Source organism: Egretta garzetta, unplaced genomic scaffold, assembly GCF_000687185.1.
Source record: "Egretta garzetta isolate BGI_Z169 unplaced genomic scaffold, ASM68718v1 scaffold471, whole genome shotgun sequence".
NCBI classification, from domain to species: Eukaryota; Metazoa; Chordata; class Aves; order Pelecaniformes; family Ardeidae; genus Egretta; species Egretta garzetta.
This window is the reverse complement of record NW_009258629.1, coordinates 2,053,466-2,070,181: the sequence shown is the minus strand read 5'-3', so window position 1 is coordinate 2,070,181 and position 16,716 is coordinate 2,053,466.

Genomic DNA, 16,716 nt, shown 5'->3' with positions numbered 1-16,716 from the left:
GGAAAATAATTCTTCACAATCAGGGCAGCAAGACACTAGAGCATCATCTGGCCCTGCAGTTAGTCCTCCCTGGAGCATGCATTCGGACTAGCTGATCTCCAGAGATCCCTGCCAGCCTAAATTTGTCACTCAATCTCTGATTTCTGTGGCTCCATGAAAATACTACCCTCTTCCTCATGCCGTGAAGGAGTAGATTCAGCACTAGGTTATTCTCCTGGAGTATAAGTTAGCAGTGTTCGTTACAGAGCTCTGTCCTGAGGCGTTCACTTCCCCGCACTGCTTGGCTGCGTCCTCTGCTCCCCTCAGCCTCCTCCTCGCTAAGACTCCCCTTGCTGGTTGACCTCATTTCGCTCATCCATTGCATTCTACTTTTGCCCTGTTACCTCCCTTGTCTTTTGCCCCTTCCACGTCCTTCTGTTTAGCTCAGCCATGGTTAGCTGAACCATTTCACGTGCAAATACATAAAAGAGGAAAGCAACCCATGGCAGTAGTGTATCAGTTGCAAACACAGACAGTTCATGCTGCCTACTGATCCAGGACTTTCTACCCACAGAGTCTTTACCTCATGTCATTAGCTTGTTGCTCTGATAAAGGCTGATATGTGCAGGCCTGTGCTGCTTCAGAAAATACGCTCAATCTTGTGTGAGTAGGGCTCAGAAACAGAGAATTCTCTGAAGAAAGGCTTCTGTGTGTGGCACTTTGTTAAATAGCCAGGAGTCATTTGTAGTGTCTCTCTGATTTATGACTGAACTTTGTTGCATGCTTTCTTCTCTTGCATTTTTTGCTTACTCCCACCTTGTTTCAATAGGATATTAAATATGTTCCTGTGTATTACATTTCCTTCAATAACAGAAGATACTTTATATGCACAGATTCATTTTTAGTAAGTTAATAATTAAAGGAAGTCCTCTAATATGTCTTAAAGAACTAAAGGCCAAATTCCTTGTTGTCTTTAGTCTTTAGATTTCCATATTAAAATGCATGATTGAGATGTTCTATTATACTGACCTTTATATGCTGGGTTTAAAAAAAAATCTTTTCAGGCTTCTTACAACTTAACATAAGAATTTCAGGTTTGGGTGAGAGTAAGCTGAAATACAAAAGAGCTTGCAACGACATGCAGCATTCAGAGCTGCAAAACTACTTCTGCACCCACATGCCTTAACTAATTGCTGCATGACTTCAAAATTATTCCTTCTAAGGCATGTTCAGACAAAAAGTGGAAATGTTTAGTCTGTGCCAGCTTTGTAAAGTACTCGTTCCTCAAAGGGACTTCACTGTGCTATGTTGTATAGTCCTTGTAAGGACTGAACTCCAGAGAATTCTTATACTGTGTTGCAAGAATTCTTCTGTGTGGTAAATATTATTGGTACTAATGTACAAGAAACTTCTACAGCACTGGGCCTTGTGTGGTAAAGACATTCATGTCAGGAAAAATGTTGTTCATTATGTATGTCTTTAAAAACTTGGCCATGTTCAGTCTGGGATAGTTTCTAAAAGTAATGGTAGAAGCCCTAGTTCTGGAATTCTTCAACATTAGATTATTCAGATTTATACTACGGCAGTCTATGCATAGGGGTCTAGCGACATCTTTAATGGCAATACTATTTTAGGAACCTGCACAGGTCTGGCAGATATGACACAGGGCTACTGGGAGACCAGAGCCATCCCTGGCTCGTCTGCATTCCACAGGGCTTCTAAGATGCACAGTGCCCACTTCTGCACATGTGGGGCAGCCTTAGAGGTTGTACAGAAAGCAATAACAGCTTTAGAGCCAAGGTGCAGATGATCACACAAGACTGATTTCTAACACCTGTGTTCATTAGAATAAAGAAAAAGGTAACACATTTGCTTGTAAAAAAGACTGCATAATATTCCATAGCGGGCAGTACCTTAAAAATTCTAAGGTTTTTTTAAAATTTTCTTTGGAGGAAAAATAATGTATTATTTAAGCCATTTTCTTTGTGACTACTCATGGCTATGAGTGTGTTTGACATTTTACTCTATACAGGGTCTAAAATTTATTTCGGAGTTGTTCCTGAATATTCCAAAATCAGGCTGCTGTGACTGATCGTGCGACTTGCTTCTTCATTGTGTTCGGTTGTTGAATATGGTAAAAACCAATCTGAAATATGCTTTTTATGAATATACTGCCACTTAAATTTACTGTTCTAGTGAATATTCATGACAAGTAACTGATTTCAGCCATGACTACTGGAAAGTAAGCACAACAGGGATGCAAAAATAATGCCAGTGATTTAATTTAATAGTTCAGATGAGTATTTGCACAGATTTGGGTTTTTTTTTTTCTTGTGTGTGTGCGTTAGTTACTTGTCTCCACAGCAAACTCTATGAACAAGTGGGGCCACTGTATATCTGCTTTAAAGCTACTGTTCTTAGAATACTGGAAAAATAAGGAAAAATCATGGGTTTGAATGTCATGAAGGTAATTCCAACCGCAGTAGGAAAACAGCAGCTCAGGTCTATGTGAAAACATATGCATGCATTTCCAGAAGTAAGCAGATATAGGAAAGAACATAATGCTGTCTTTAATCTTAACCTTTGAGTATTTTTGGGAGCAAAGCCTCACATATTATTAGCTTCTCTTATATTTTTATTCATTGCTTTGCCTTTACTGCAGACCCAAATTTACTGCTGAATCTCCAACACTGAAATTATCCCAATGTGTTGGCCTAATTCTGCAGTGATATTCTAGAGCTTAAGCAGTTGGTTCAGTTCATCAGAAAGAAAAGCAGTAATTTGCACTTATATGTGATAAGACAGAAATTAGCCTTTTATGTCTTAACATTTTGTATGCAGCCTGCAGCTGCCAACAACAATCTCCATTTCAAAACCCAGAACCAATAATGCAGGCTAAATCTGATCCAAAAGCCATTGTGTTTGTATTTTAATTAAAAGTTTAGGGGAATAAATTATTGTCTCCTCCTAGAAGCTGAATAGTTCCTCTCCTCAGAATGTGGCCTGTAGTATTAAGCAGTAGCAGACTTAATTAGGAAAGGAAGTAACATTTGCACTAGCCAAATAGTTTGTCTGTTACATCATAGCAATTACAGTCTACATCCTGCCATGTTACATGTCATTCAAAAATGCCAGACCACATCTCAGGCTTTGATATCTGGAAATATGTATATATATTTACAAGAAGAATATTTTTATAGCCTCTATTTCATTAAGTACAGAAAAAGATTAAACACATGAAATAATAAAAAGGAGATTAGAATCTTTCTGATCTCTCTTTACGCTGAAAGAAAGGATGAGCCAGCACATGATGCACAGTCTTTTATAAGTAAAATGAGATAAACTAAATAAAGTCCCTTCGGGAAAAAAAAAAATTATAGTTTCATCCCATCAGAAAATAAGTAACTGCAAATGAAATAAAATTGAAAATTCTTTACTTTGAAATATTCAGGGAGATTATTGCTCTTATAGGCAGTTTTCAAGAGAAGTCAAGAGATACTAGAAGTTCTCTTTCTTGCAATAGTGACAACTGAGTTCTCAGTGGAGGTACGCGCACTTTGCTGTTCTCACTCCCAAAAGCTGTCCAGCTGTGGCAGGGAATGGTGTCAGCTTCTCCTGCTCCACAGATATAACTGAGATCTGCCCTGGAAGACCAAATCAAAGATGCTTCTCTGGGTGTGGCTTATGCTACATCCCTGTCACCCCTGAATGATGAGCTTTTATATTCTAGCTCATCCTCAAGAGTTACAAGTAAGCAGCTGTAGAAAAGGAGGGGAAGACACATAATCTGATGGAGTGAATATGTGATATACATCTGTAGACTTGTCAATCTCAGTACCTAGAATGACAGGCACTGGTTGTTTCTTGGTGTAATATAGTTCTGCCACCTTTTCTGTCTCTGCATTTCAAGCCTGTATACTTCAGTCCTGGCTCTCTAGCAGGAAGGGTGTAATTTAGCTGCACCTATTTACAGCTTTGAAGCATACAAGTGTCACTGATAAGTTACATGATACAACAAATTCCACTTTTTGTGCTACCAACTGTTAGACAGAATTTAGGTATGGGTCTCCTAGGATAAAGGACTTTTAACTACTTACATTTCAGCATCTAGAATATCCATTCTAGGTTTACTATAGCTTTCTAAACAGCTGAAAACCAGTGTGAGCTCTTTATGAATGATGTATAATATTCCAAAGGAAAGTGGATTTTACATAAAAATGCTTCATCCACTAGAACATTTCTTTGCTAATTCTGGAAAGTAAACACAAAACAATATTCAAACTAATCCATTTACCAAGAAATTGTAATGGAAAAGACTTCAAGTAGAACTACATCATTGCTGAAAGTGGAAGTGGAAACTCAATTGAAAAAATATAACCTAGCTGAATCACAAAAGGCCAAAAGTTGGATAATGGGATTGCTCAAACAAAATGGGATTCTTGGCATAATGCCTTGTGGTACCATAATTAAGACTTCACTTGAAACATGAGAAAATAGTCAACAATGTCTTGTGATAGTATTCTGTAGGTCCATTAAGCTTGCCTTTCAGTCTTCAGACCAAATTTAGAACTCTAATTTGCTGGAAGTAACAATCCCAGAAAGCAGTGATGTATGGGAGTGTTATGGTTTGGGCCGGCTCACTGACCAACGACACAATTGTCTTTGCATCTGCTGGGTTTCCGTACTAAGTGTGTTGGGGAACAATATAGTAAAAAAGGCAGAAAATAAGAATAATAAAAATAACATGTGTCTTGTTTTAATTTGTGACTGAAAAAATGCATGTAATTCCATCCTAATGGTGGTGTTCCTGAAAAGGAAAAACTCTCGGGGTTTTCTCCAGAGATCTTATTGAAATTGAGATTTTTTAGGGGTTGCTATACAGAACTGCAAAAAGGCTCGCTAATCAGTCTCTTTCCTAGGGATGTCATAACCTCGAAGATGACTCTTAAGGCTTTTCCTTTAAGGACTTCAGTTAAAGGCAACGTAAGAGAATCATAAATCACTATGAACTACACTTTAGCCATAGGACATACTGATGATTTCTCTTCCCTTTCTTGAGCACTGTCCATATTTCACTGCTGTCTTGATGAATCTTCTTTCACCTCAGAATGGCCTTCTATTTTAAAATACAAAAGTTTCAAGCCTTCTTTGTGGTCTTCTTTTTCAGGAACAGGTGTTATTCCTTTAGTATCTTTTTTTAGTACTACGTTTTATAACTTCCTACTTTTTTAAAAAGCAGCAAAGATGCCTGCTATTTCAAAAGCCTTCCTAAGAGTTTTGCTGTGCCACATAACACCAAAAAGAGGAGGATACTAGCCTTTGTGTTCGTTACACTTTGAAACAATGTCATATTACCTTTTGTTGTCTTTCTTTTCCCCTGTGTTCTTTTGATCAATTGAAGTTAATCACTTGCTCCTTACCATGGTTCCTTGTGTGGCAACAACAGATAAAGTAATGCAAAACAAATTTGATCACACTGAAACTTATGAAATATCTGCCAGTGAAAATGGATGAAATTTTCACAGAAATTGAGGGCATTGCAAAAACGTAGGGAGGAGAATGTTAAAAATTTACTAACCAAATACAAGATAGGATGCACTATAAGACGAATGGGAAAAGAAGGTCCTTAAAGAGGCTGAAGGGAATTTGACAGACTGCATGATGCAGAGGCAGACATGTTTTTAACAGGAACACATGATAGTGCAGCAGCTGTCACAGTAAAGAGACGAGTTAAAAGAATATACAGTAAAGAGATGAGTTAAAAGAATATACCATTTGTTCTTCTGTTGCTCTTCTTAGAACAGTTCCACTTTATATAAAATATTGAATATTCATTGAACCAGCGAAAAGTAGTGAGAGGAGGAACTGTACCACCCAGCAGTTAAGAGTACTCATTTGGGAAGAATGAGGTTCAAATCTCTACTCCAAAAAAACGTTCAATTATTTACATGATCAGAACTCCACAGGATAACTTCAGTCACAACTTGTCAGATCAACTTAGAAGCTAGAACAGTCACTGGGGAGACAGGGGACCAGAGAGTACTGCCACTAAATAATGCATACTAAGGGCTTAAAACGCAGTCTTTTGCATCCCAGATCAGATCCCTAATCATTAGGCTTCTCTGAATTACTTTGTACATCTTATTCCTTTTTTCCAGTAAAGATTTTCATATGCATCTCTCATATTATTTTCAAATATCTTGGTTTTATCCTGATACAGAATGGGAAAATAATAGTGTCTAGAACATTTTTACAGCAAAGAAACAAATGAACTTTCCTAAGCTAGCTATCTAGTTTTGAGTGTGTTTCTTTCCACTCCCTCCACCCTCCTCTTGTCAGGAAATTCACTGGTTGTAAGAAACTTTTCCAATGCATCAAGAATCATAATGATGAATAGGTATCTTTGGACAACATTTTTATGTGTATGTATTCCTAATCCTCTTTAGGTTGAAGGCTGATGAGCATAATTCTTACATAGGCTGTTGCTTTTCCAACTTAATAGTAGTATGTAGGGACTGATCCACCTGAAGAAAAAACATACAAAATGAAAAAACCAGAACAGCCTTCTGCAATCAGCGAAGTACTCCAAACCAAACCCTAGCTTCATTTCTACTAAAGAAATCTTTTCTCTTGCTGGTTAATGTAGAGAAGATTACAGTTTTTATTGCCAAAGAGAAGTCAAGGGATCACCCTTTGTATTTACTATTGTACTAACTCAGTCTGTTAATACTGGGAAGATATTAAACAAATGAGACTTGCCCTAACCAGAGGTAAGCAAAAGGGTGCTCTCCAGAACAGCTGGCTGTTGCTGCGTAGGAGTGACCTGCTGTGGGTAACCTCTAGCATATTGTTCGTGCTCACATAGGAAGTGCAGGTAGCACTGAGAGAGCTGGATTGACTTAGAGTAACGTTCCCCGCTGTCTAATTGACAAAACTTGTCCCTGAATTACAAGTCTAATCAGCAGGCAGGTTGCTTTACCCATCACCAGGTAACCTCTAGCCTGCTCCAGTCTTTGTTTCTCTTTTTGGAATTTTGCATGTAGCTTCCCAGCTGCAGCTACATCTCATTCCTCCACTTTGATTGTCATGCTTTGCTACTGTTTTTTACAATAGCACTAAATGGTTCTTCAATCCAATGACAAAAGGTCTTGGGTAGGAAATGAGTCATTGCTTGCTGACTGGGACAGAAAGTATCTGTTCTCCTCTGCTGAGAAGCAAGTGTTTTTTCCTGAGGTTGATGTAGATGAATGATCAGAACATGAGTTCCCATATCTGTCTTCCTATGCATTTGGGCTATGGGAGAAAAAAGGGAAATAAAAATATTCTAATGAGTTCTTCTAAATTTCTGTACTATACTGGCTGATTGGCTTCCTTTTTCTCATATGGGGACATAAAGTTTAAAAAGCTTCCCCAAAGTCTTATAGCTTCAAGACTCCAACATTCACCTTTCCATGTTGGTTCCATTCTCCAGTTGCTACATTCGGTACATGGCATATATTGCAGAGGAAACTGCATATGGCAGATGACCAGGAGATGCTAACTTTGTTTAGTAAGTCTCAAAAATAATAAGAAAGCAAAGCATATGTAAATGGCATATATACAAAATATATAAACACGGAGGGCAGAAAAATTGGTAAAGACAGACTACCTCTGACTCAGGCAGGGACAGGTAATCTGCCTGGGTGGAGGAACTTGAGGAAATCGAACAAGCAGCAGGAGATACCTGTAAGCAGATCAAGCCCAAAGCAGGGATTTGGGACGTACAGCTCAGAGGGTAAATTCCTCATTCTGGACCTGTATTGTGTAGAACTGCCAGGGAGTCTAGCTGGGACTAAGATTTTTGCCATGAAATGGTCACTGTTAGAAGGTGTTTTGTGAGTTAGTGCTTCATACCAGGTATATTTTTAGACTTGTGTGAAGCTGCCTCACAGTTGGAGATGTGCATGCATATGCTACTATATTCCAGGATAAAAAAACCCTGATCATATGATGCTCTTAAGATGCAAGTGCAAAATATCACAAATATGGTTAAAACTATGTTTATAGAAGGATATTATTTTAGTCTATATTTTAATATGGTTGTAGAGTCATCCGATCAGGAGTTTCTTTAGTTTCATGCTTTCTGACTATCTCTAAAGTAGTTATGTAATAGAATACTAGTATCTTTAACTTGCTTAGCACATCAATTAATAAATTAACCATTTAAAGCCCTTATATACTAAAACCATAACACAGGGGTGATGCATGTCATTCCTGTTACAGTTCAGGAATTAGATTCTGTCCTATGTTCACAAAGAGCCAGCTGACACACCTGTTTGTGTATGCTATGCTACACTTGAGCTAAAGCTAGCTAAAACTGACATGACACTGTGGTAACAATACTCTAAACATTTATTTATTCTGTGACTTAACTATGCACAATGTATGAACATTTTATTCCAGCTAAAAATATTTTAACATTTTATTAATTCACAGTTACATTTCCATTAGTTTGGTATAAGCCTTTAGGTAAAATAAGACATAAATCTAGTTTCACAAAGTCTCATTGTTTCACAGAGTAGCAAAAGATTTGAAGGTATTGTGTTGATTTTCTCTGCATATAGCTATTTGTATTCTGAAAAATATGCACTGCTTTAAGAGTATATAACCTTCTGCACTTTTTCTAACATGCCTCTCCCAGACTTCCTTTTTTGTCAGTGCATATGTGGCAAAGAAACTGAATTTCATTTTAAGATACTGTGCTGATGTTACACATAGCACAAAGTGATATTTTTTATATTTTGGTGAAACATTTGAAATAGAATTTGGTCATTCTTTAAATATTCATTTTCAGGAGAGACTGTTGTGCCTGAGGAAATCATAAACAAGAATACAAGTGTGCTTTATTGGTCTCCACAGGTTTAAATGTGAGATTTTCAGAGCATTTTACATATGTTAATGACTTGAGCTTCCCACCATTCCATGGGGAAAAGAGAGCATTATCCCCACTTAGCAGAGCAGGAAATGAAGGAACATGTGTGAGTTACTTAAAGGTATTAGGTGTCAATCTACATGATGAAGTGCTGAAATACTTAAGAAAAAATCTAGCTCACTGAAGCTTGATGATTTAGTCAAGCACATGCAGGAAACCTGAGGCCTCGCCAGGAATCCGGAACCCCTAATCCCCAGGGCTCTAGTCATAATCCTCCTTCTAGCACTACCAGTACAGTGTGCAGCTGCTGCGGATAAGGAACCCCTGTTTTTTCAGTGTCTATGTCCAATAGAGCAAGGGTTGAAAAAAAAAGTTCAGATCGAACAGGAGATACTTACCGCAGCCATGCCATGGGTATTGGCATTGGTGGAAATAACATCCTTTTTTTTTCTGATGACAGGATGAGAATCTTGTTTCTACCCGTGGTCCTTTTTAAAGATAGTGGGTAATACCTGTCTTTTATAAGGGAAGGAAGAAAAAAGATAAATTCTTTTTGCATTTTTAACTCCCTTTCTTGAAGCACTGTGACTTCATTCTTTGTGGGCCTGCAAAGGCTAGCGGATTCAAGTCCCATAGCTCATTTTTTAAACCTAGTCTTCAGGACAGGAAAATCAAATGCTTTAATCTTTTCAAAGGTTCTGGTGGGAAGGGTAACAAGACAAAGTAGTTAGATGAAAACAACCACTTTAAACAAATGCAGATATTTATGTAAAATGATAATGATAAAGTAAACTCACTTAAATAGTTATCAGACCAACCTGGAAGCCAAGCTATACAAGATTAAAGGCTTAAGCAAGTCTTTTCTTAAAAATTTAAATAAATCCTCGCATTTACTTATCATGATACCCAATAAGAAAAGAAAAAAAGGATATAAAAATGCAATTTCTTCTTATGTCATTATGCTCTGAACCTCATTGACTCAGCATGGTGATGTTTAGGCAGGGCCATTCTCACTCGGTTCTGCTGACTTAGCATTCAGCCCCTAAGATTCTACTGAAAAGAGGATTTCTAACCACACAGATTGCTAGCTGGAGCTACTAGCTCACACCAAACCTCTAATGAAACTCTAAGGCAGTTGCAAATCCATGCAGTTAAGCATTCCCAAATCACGGGCCCTACCCATGAGGTGTCACATGTAAGAAGGCTGAGATTTTGGGGACATGATGATGCTTAAGTTTGTTCTGCTCAACTGCCCAGTGTTTGGAGTACTCTGATGGATATAAAAGGCTGAGCTTTGAATTATCCTGTCTGATAAGAGGTAGGGACTTACATCTAGGTTACCACATGGGATGATCTGGAGGTTGTTGTCTATTCTTGAGAGGGTCTTTCTTAATCTTATCTTTGGCACTGTTCTGCTTTATAAATAATTAAATATTCAGTGAAGCAGAGACAGGAATCTCTTGTTCCCACCTCAGTGCCCTAACCACTGAGCCTGAAAGTCCTTGTCTCCTTCTCTTTGGCTCAATGAATATTTAATTATTATCCCAAGTGGAGTGATGCCAACAGATTAAGATGGCTTTTCTACCATACCCAATAGCCTGGTGGGTGGGACACACTCCTGGGATGTTTCTTGTGCCTGTTCCACTCAGTGGCTTGGAAAACAAATTTCTGACCTGCCAAAGGATTACCTGGTGGTGGAGTAGATCCCTCCATATCTTCATTTTGCTTAACCTTGAATATTTGACTCATGGGAGGAGTCTCACTAGAGTTGAAAAGAAGCACGTCTGTAAATGGTTTGAGTTGAGGTCTCAAATGATACTTTTAACTCACTTTAATATTATTATATAGAAATTGAACTTGATATGTATTGATTACATGATATTTATCTTATAAATAAGCAAGAATATCTACACCATAAAACATCTTTATAGGCAAGATAAAAAATTCCAAACAAGATGAGAAACAAAGGTGAAGCCAAAGACGATACTGCAGAAAGGTGGTGGGAACTACAGCTGGGAAATTAATGCAGCCCATAGCTGTTCAAGAGAACAGATGATGTTGAAAATCAATAGCTTTGAAAAGCATAGGCAAATAATGAGGGACGGCAAGCTAAATGGAAATATTTGAGATTACAGCAACGTCTCTAGGGTTGCATTTAACCCTTGTGGATTGTTTCAGTCAAGTCCCTTTTTCCCCAGTAAATAATTTTGTTTGGTTTTTTTTGGCAAGACAATGTATTAAGTTTGTACCTTCAAATGCAGAATGAAGTGGATAGCTGACACTATCCTGGATTAGTGATGTCTACATACTTTCTAACATTATCAGACTGTGTGTATACCAGCATTTTTATGTAACAGTAAAATGCAATAGAAACCTATCATTAAGTGTCATTATGCAGGTAGAAATGGAAGCTGTTGCTGAATTAGACCTCCTGTTAATGTCGTTTATATTCAAGACCTGGCAAGGAAGAATGCTTCTAAAATGGATTGAAAATACTTAGGGAAAACTAAAAGAATGAAAAATATTAATTATCTGACAATATGCTTTTGTCAATGTGTCTGACTTTTATAACCTGACAAACTGTTGGCATGCTTAATTGGATTAGCCAACATGTATAAATTATCAACCCTTTCAAATCTGCACTTGTCCAAATGATTTTACTGTGCCTGGTCTTACCTTTATCCTTGAAATGTCTTTTGCTGCTCTTTTATTTTGGTTCTCATTATTTATTTTTAGCTAGTTCTAGCTAACTATTTTTAGCTTTTTCTTATTCCTAGTCACCTAGGAAATAATGTATGTTGGCTACATCTGTGTCTGTACCTGAGATCTGATGTTACCAGAAAGTTATTTAATTGAGACCACTAGCATTGAAGAAGAAAACTGCATGAAAAATACTTGCGTTGATGTTTAGACATCCACCCAAGCCTATTATTTTCTATCCTCCCTCAGGTGTGGGAGCTCAGTGGAGGTGGCAGTGAGTGTAACAGCAGCTACCCTGACGGATTTGCAGGCAGAACGATCTTAACAATATATTGTGGGGCACAAAAATCTCAATATTTCTCAAAAATGTGCATTTGGAAGGAACGTGCCGATTGTATTATGGAGAGTTAGATAAGTCTCAAGCAGCAAAATCTGGTTGGATTGCAGTCATGTAAGCTGCTAAAACCCCAGCAAACCAGAATTGCACTCAGGTCTTCCTGCCTTCTTACCACAGACAAAGAGCATTGCACAGAGCCCAATGTACCTGATTTGTGGTTCTGTCCTGTAACTTACCTCCCCAAGGGATTCTGCAGAAGCGATGCAGAGTCCGACAGACTCTTGTCAGCACAGAAATGAATACCAAAAGGAACCTGTCTTTCTTCTCTACAACATGTCCTTAAAGGAATGAGAAAAACAATAAAAGTAGGTATTAACATTAATTGTAATCTAAAACTAGCAAAGCAAGATATACTGCACATGGAGATGACAAGATGAAAGCTTTGTTTGCACAAGATAAATTTGTTTTCCTGGTGCCTGTGGTTCCTCTTAGCCTGTGTTACCTCTCTCAGAGGTGAGGGAGGAACTAGGAACTCCAAACACAGGGAAATCATGTGGAAAAAAAGTGTCCATCCTGTTTTCTACTTAGTTTTAAGGTTTCTGTTCCCAAACAGAGACTCTAAGAAGCATGCAGTATTTCAAAGACAATAGGGATAAGCTGCTTTATTACTACACAGAGAAAAGAAATGAATAGGAGACAAATAATTCAGAAACAGAAGTGTCAAATGTCTTGCATTATGGAGTGTGATAATGAAAACATGGTTTACAAAAAATTGTCTATGTGCATTAAATCTCCTATTGTCTATCCTCCAGGATACTGTCAACAGCTGAAGTAGAAAAGTAGTCAAATGTTGTTTAGTGCAAGTATAGACACACTCAGCTAATGCTCAGGTCTGCATTAATTGTTCGGAAAGTCTAATGGAGGTACATGTACAGAACTACAAAGTACCTGTGGTAAAAGTTTTGGTCCTATCTCCCTTTACAATTATGTTCAAAACCAGTTCAACTGCACACAAAAATGTGCAATGCTGAATTTTCTAAGGTAGAAAGGGCCTGCTGCTTCCTTGCATCCATGAACTACAGAGTGAAAAATAACTTCCTTGTCTGCTATACATCTGATGGGTCTGATCACTCCATTTAGAACCAGTTAAAGTCCTCCACTCACAGTGCTTTCAAATTTGAGTCCATTTAGCAACTACCAGCTATAGGGTTTAACTCTCAAAAGCCTCTTTGTGTAAGCTCCTTTAGTGTTACTAATTAAATATAGTTTTCTAAAGAGTTATACTTTTTATGAAGTAGGATGCAGGGTATCAACCTAAACACATAAAAATGCTTTGCTTCCAACATCTGGTTTTTTGCATAGGATCCATTAGATGGATGTTAGAATTTAGCAATAGATTGTAACAGAAAATGTTTTCTTTTGAGAAATTCAATTGGAGACATGCTTACACCAAAGTATAAACTTGTCTATGGTAGAAAATAATGTCAGCTTGGATGACTCATTCTTTTCCTTTCCTATAGCAAATAAAATATATAACATTTAAGTATTTGAATTGCCTTAGGCTTTAGGTCTTCTGCTTACTAAAGTTTTCCAAATTAAAGTGTAGTGTAATCTATCTTATTTTATGGCATTATAATAAGCTGGATTTCTGGTTATTTTAGGGAGTACACAAGTCTTGACAATTAGAAATAATGATCATTTGACATCAGAGCATTTCATTTATCTACACACTTAAATCTCACAGGATTTGTAAAGTTATTTATATAGATATCTCCTATCAGTAAAGTCAAAGTAGGATTCCCTGAGCCTGAGACTTTGAAATCAGTCTTTCTTCTTTATTACCACTGCCTAATCTGCCTTGTATGGTAGACTGATGTTAGAGTAAGATATTAGCAAGACAACATTGCATTTTAATGTCATTATGATAAAGTGAACATCCATTTCAGGATTTCTATCAAAATTTGCCCTTGTTTACTTACCAGGCAGCCCTAAGTACTAACTGTGAATAGTTATGATAATGCAGCAGTTGGCTGTTTGAACATAGGAGATAGGCCTGGAAGGATATTCCTGGAATTGCAGTTAACCGTGAAATGGACCCTTTGTCCAGAAAGACAAACTTCACACTTGAATTGCTGACAGGTCAGAAGCCGCCTACCTCCCAAACACTTCATAACAAATTGAAGGTATTGTACAAGCCTGCTGTACAAAATTGCTGGCATGCATTTGTGTGTCCAGTGCACATCTGCTGTGCTACCACTGAGAAACAGCCTGACCTCAAACTGCAGATCTCAAAAAAGCCAGCTGTCAACTTTAAGATGTGTGCTTTACATGCCAGGGTAGGAGTAGTGCCTATGGCTCTGGGCGCTCTTTGTTAAAACTCCTCTGTGAAAACACAGGTAAGGGGATTTCCTTCCTTCTAAAGGAGCTGGCGCTTTGATGAATACGGCTATATCATCTGTGTCAACAGCAGCTCATCCTGAAAGATCAGGTGAAGAATTTTTTTTACTTTGGTTTTGACTTTACATCTAATGCCAGGGTCTTTTAAACACCTGGAATGAAACTACCTACAGCCTCCCAGCAAACATATCCTTCCCTGTTCTCTGGTTTATCTAAAACACTAGCTTGAATGCTGATGGGGAATATGCTAGTTCATTTCAACACGCCTCTTTTAAAGGAAAACTGCACAGATGCTCAGGATCTATTTCCCGTTATAACTCTTTTGTTCCTATCAAAGGTGATGGGAGGTCCTACCAAAAAGAGTAGGATTTGGCTCTAGATTGGTAATGTTATTGCCATCAGGCTGCCTGTTTTGTCCTGTGTGATAGATCTGTGTGATCATAAAAATATATCACAGTTCAGTATTATGATCCTTCTGCCAAACACAGCAGGCTGGGCAGGGAGCACTGCTTTTGCAAAGCGTGCTTAGGAGCAGAAGCCCAGAATTGTGGGTCCTGCTGCTTCAGCGTTGTTCATAGCTTTAGTCACACAGGAAGGTTAGAGGGCAATGAATGGAGCAGCTCCCCATGCTCCGTGGGGAAGCTCCTGGGAACTTTCTTAGTCAATCCAAAACCAAATCACTGTTTGTAAATAATGTAAGACTTAAATGGATCTAAGCAGTAATAAAACCCATAAATATATTTTAGTTACATGGAAGAGTGTTTTAGAGTTTATATGCAAATGTTTGAAGGAATTCAAAACTCTCTGAACCTTCAACTCTACCTCTTTCAGTCAGGTATTAAATTCCTAGATCAGTTGCTTAATTTCTCTATCATATTCCTTTGTCATTCTTCCAATTGTGTTGTTTCTGCAGTGTTCCTTGAAGTCTATTGCCTTTCGTGAGGTTTAAGTTCCAGTGCCAGCATCTGCTCTGTCATTTCTTGGAAAAAATTTGCTCCATCAAACTCCATTTTACTCTTTTCATCTTCCCCCACCTCATCAGAAAAACTGGAGAAAATGGGCCTTAAAGAAGATTGCCACTATTGTTCCCTTCTTTTGTTCAGGGATTGCTGGTCTTTAACTGCTGCTTCTAGTGAATGTATTTAGTTGTATCTAGGTGAATGTATTTATTACACCCCTTCCTTATTTTATGCAACCTGCATGACATGGAATGCAGTAAAAAGGCAGCAAATATATATATATTTCTAAACCAAACATAGACATGTTCCTTTATGGCATAAAACACAAAATAAATTACATTTTGTTTTCAATACTTGGGTGGTGTTTTCCTAGCCTTGTATGAAACCCCTAGCTGCCCATGCCGTCTGTAGTTGAGCTCACCTAACAGTATTCGTTTTAAGACCTTCATGTCCAGTATAGCTGTAGAACATAGCCAATTCTTGCATCCACTTCACAGCTTGTCTGAGCAATGTTGGTATTGTATGTTGATTATGTCTGGGCCTGTCTGGTGCAGACTAAAGTCATAGGCTGAGAACTGTGATTTTTTTCTATGATTTTCTATGCTAATATCAGCAGATTTAAAGAGAGGTGCAGAAGGACATATGCATATTTATGCATTCATACATGTATATATAATTAAGATAAGAAATTAGAAAAAAATACCAACGATTAAAAAAAAAAAAATCTGTTCCTGGAAGTGTCCCACTGATTGTATGTAGTAGGATCATTTCCTGAACAGGAATTTGCTTAATATTATTTAGATATAAATACTTTATGTAGGTAATCATGTTCTGCCATGAATTTAGTGTATGAAATCAAACTGGTTTTTCCTACCTAATAACTACTATGGATTTTCGTAGTAATAACTACCTGGACTTACGCAGTTTGTCGGTCAGCCTGTCTGGGGTACATTCGATTTTTAAGTCCTCTTTAAGAATTGCAATATCTACTAAAAATTGCTGGTTTTATCATCAGACAGTGGAAACATTCATTCATAGATCAAAACAAATGTTAAGACTAATGTGACATTTGAAGGTGTTACACTGTGTTAAATACTAAATGGAGTTTCAAATCCTAGTGGCTGACTGGATTTAAGACTTCTTTTCCTGAAGGCCATACATGATGTGACATAGATGAAAATGCTGCAATCAAGGTAAAGGCTGATCTTTACCCTATTTGTCTTCACTTAACTAAAAGTAATTTTAGAATAGAATCAGGTAAGCTGGTGCAGATTTCTGCTTGGGTGCTCCTTTTCACAGATTGTATGGATTCCACCTGATTAGAAATGTGTTGAAAAAAGAAAAACTAATTCAAACCAGCTATAAATCCACACAAGGAAAACTATCAAATTAGTATAGTTAAACAGTTTTCCACATCTATAAATGTAAAGTGA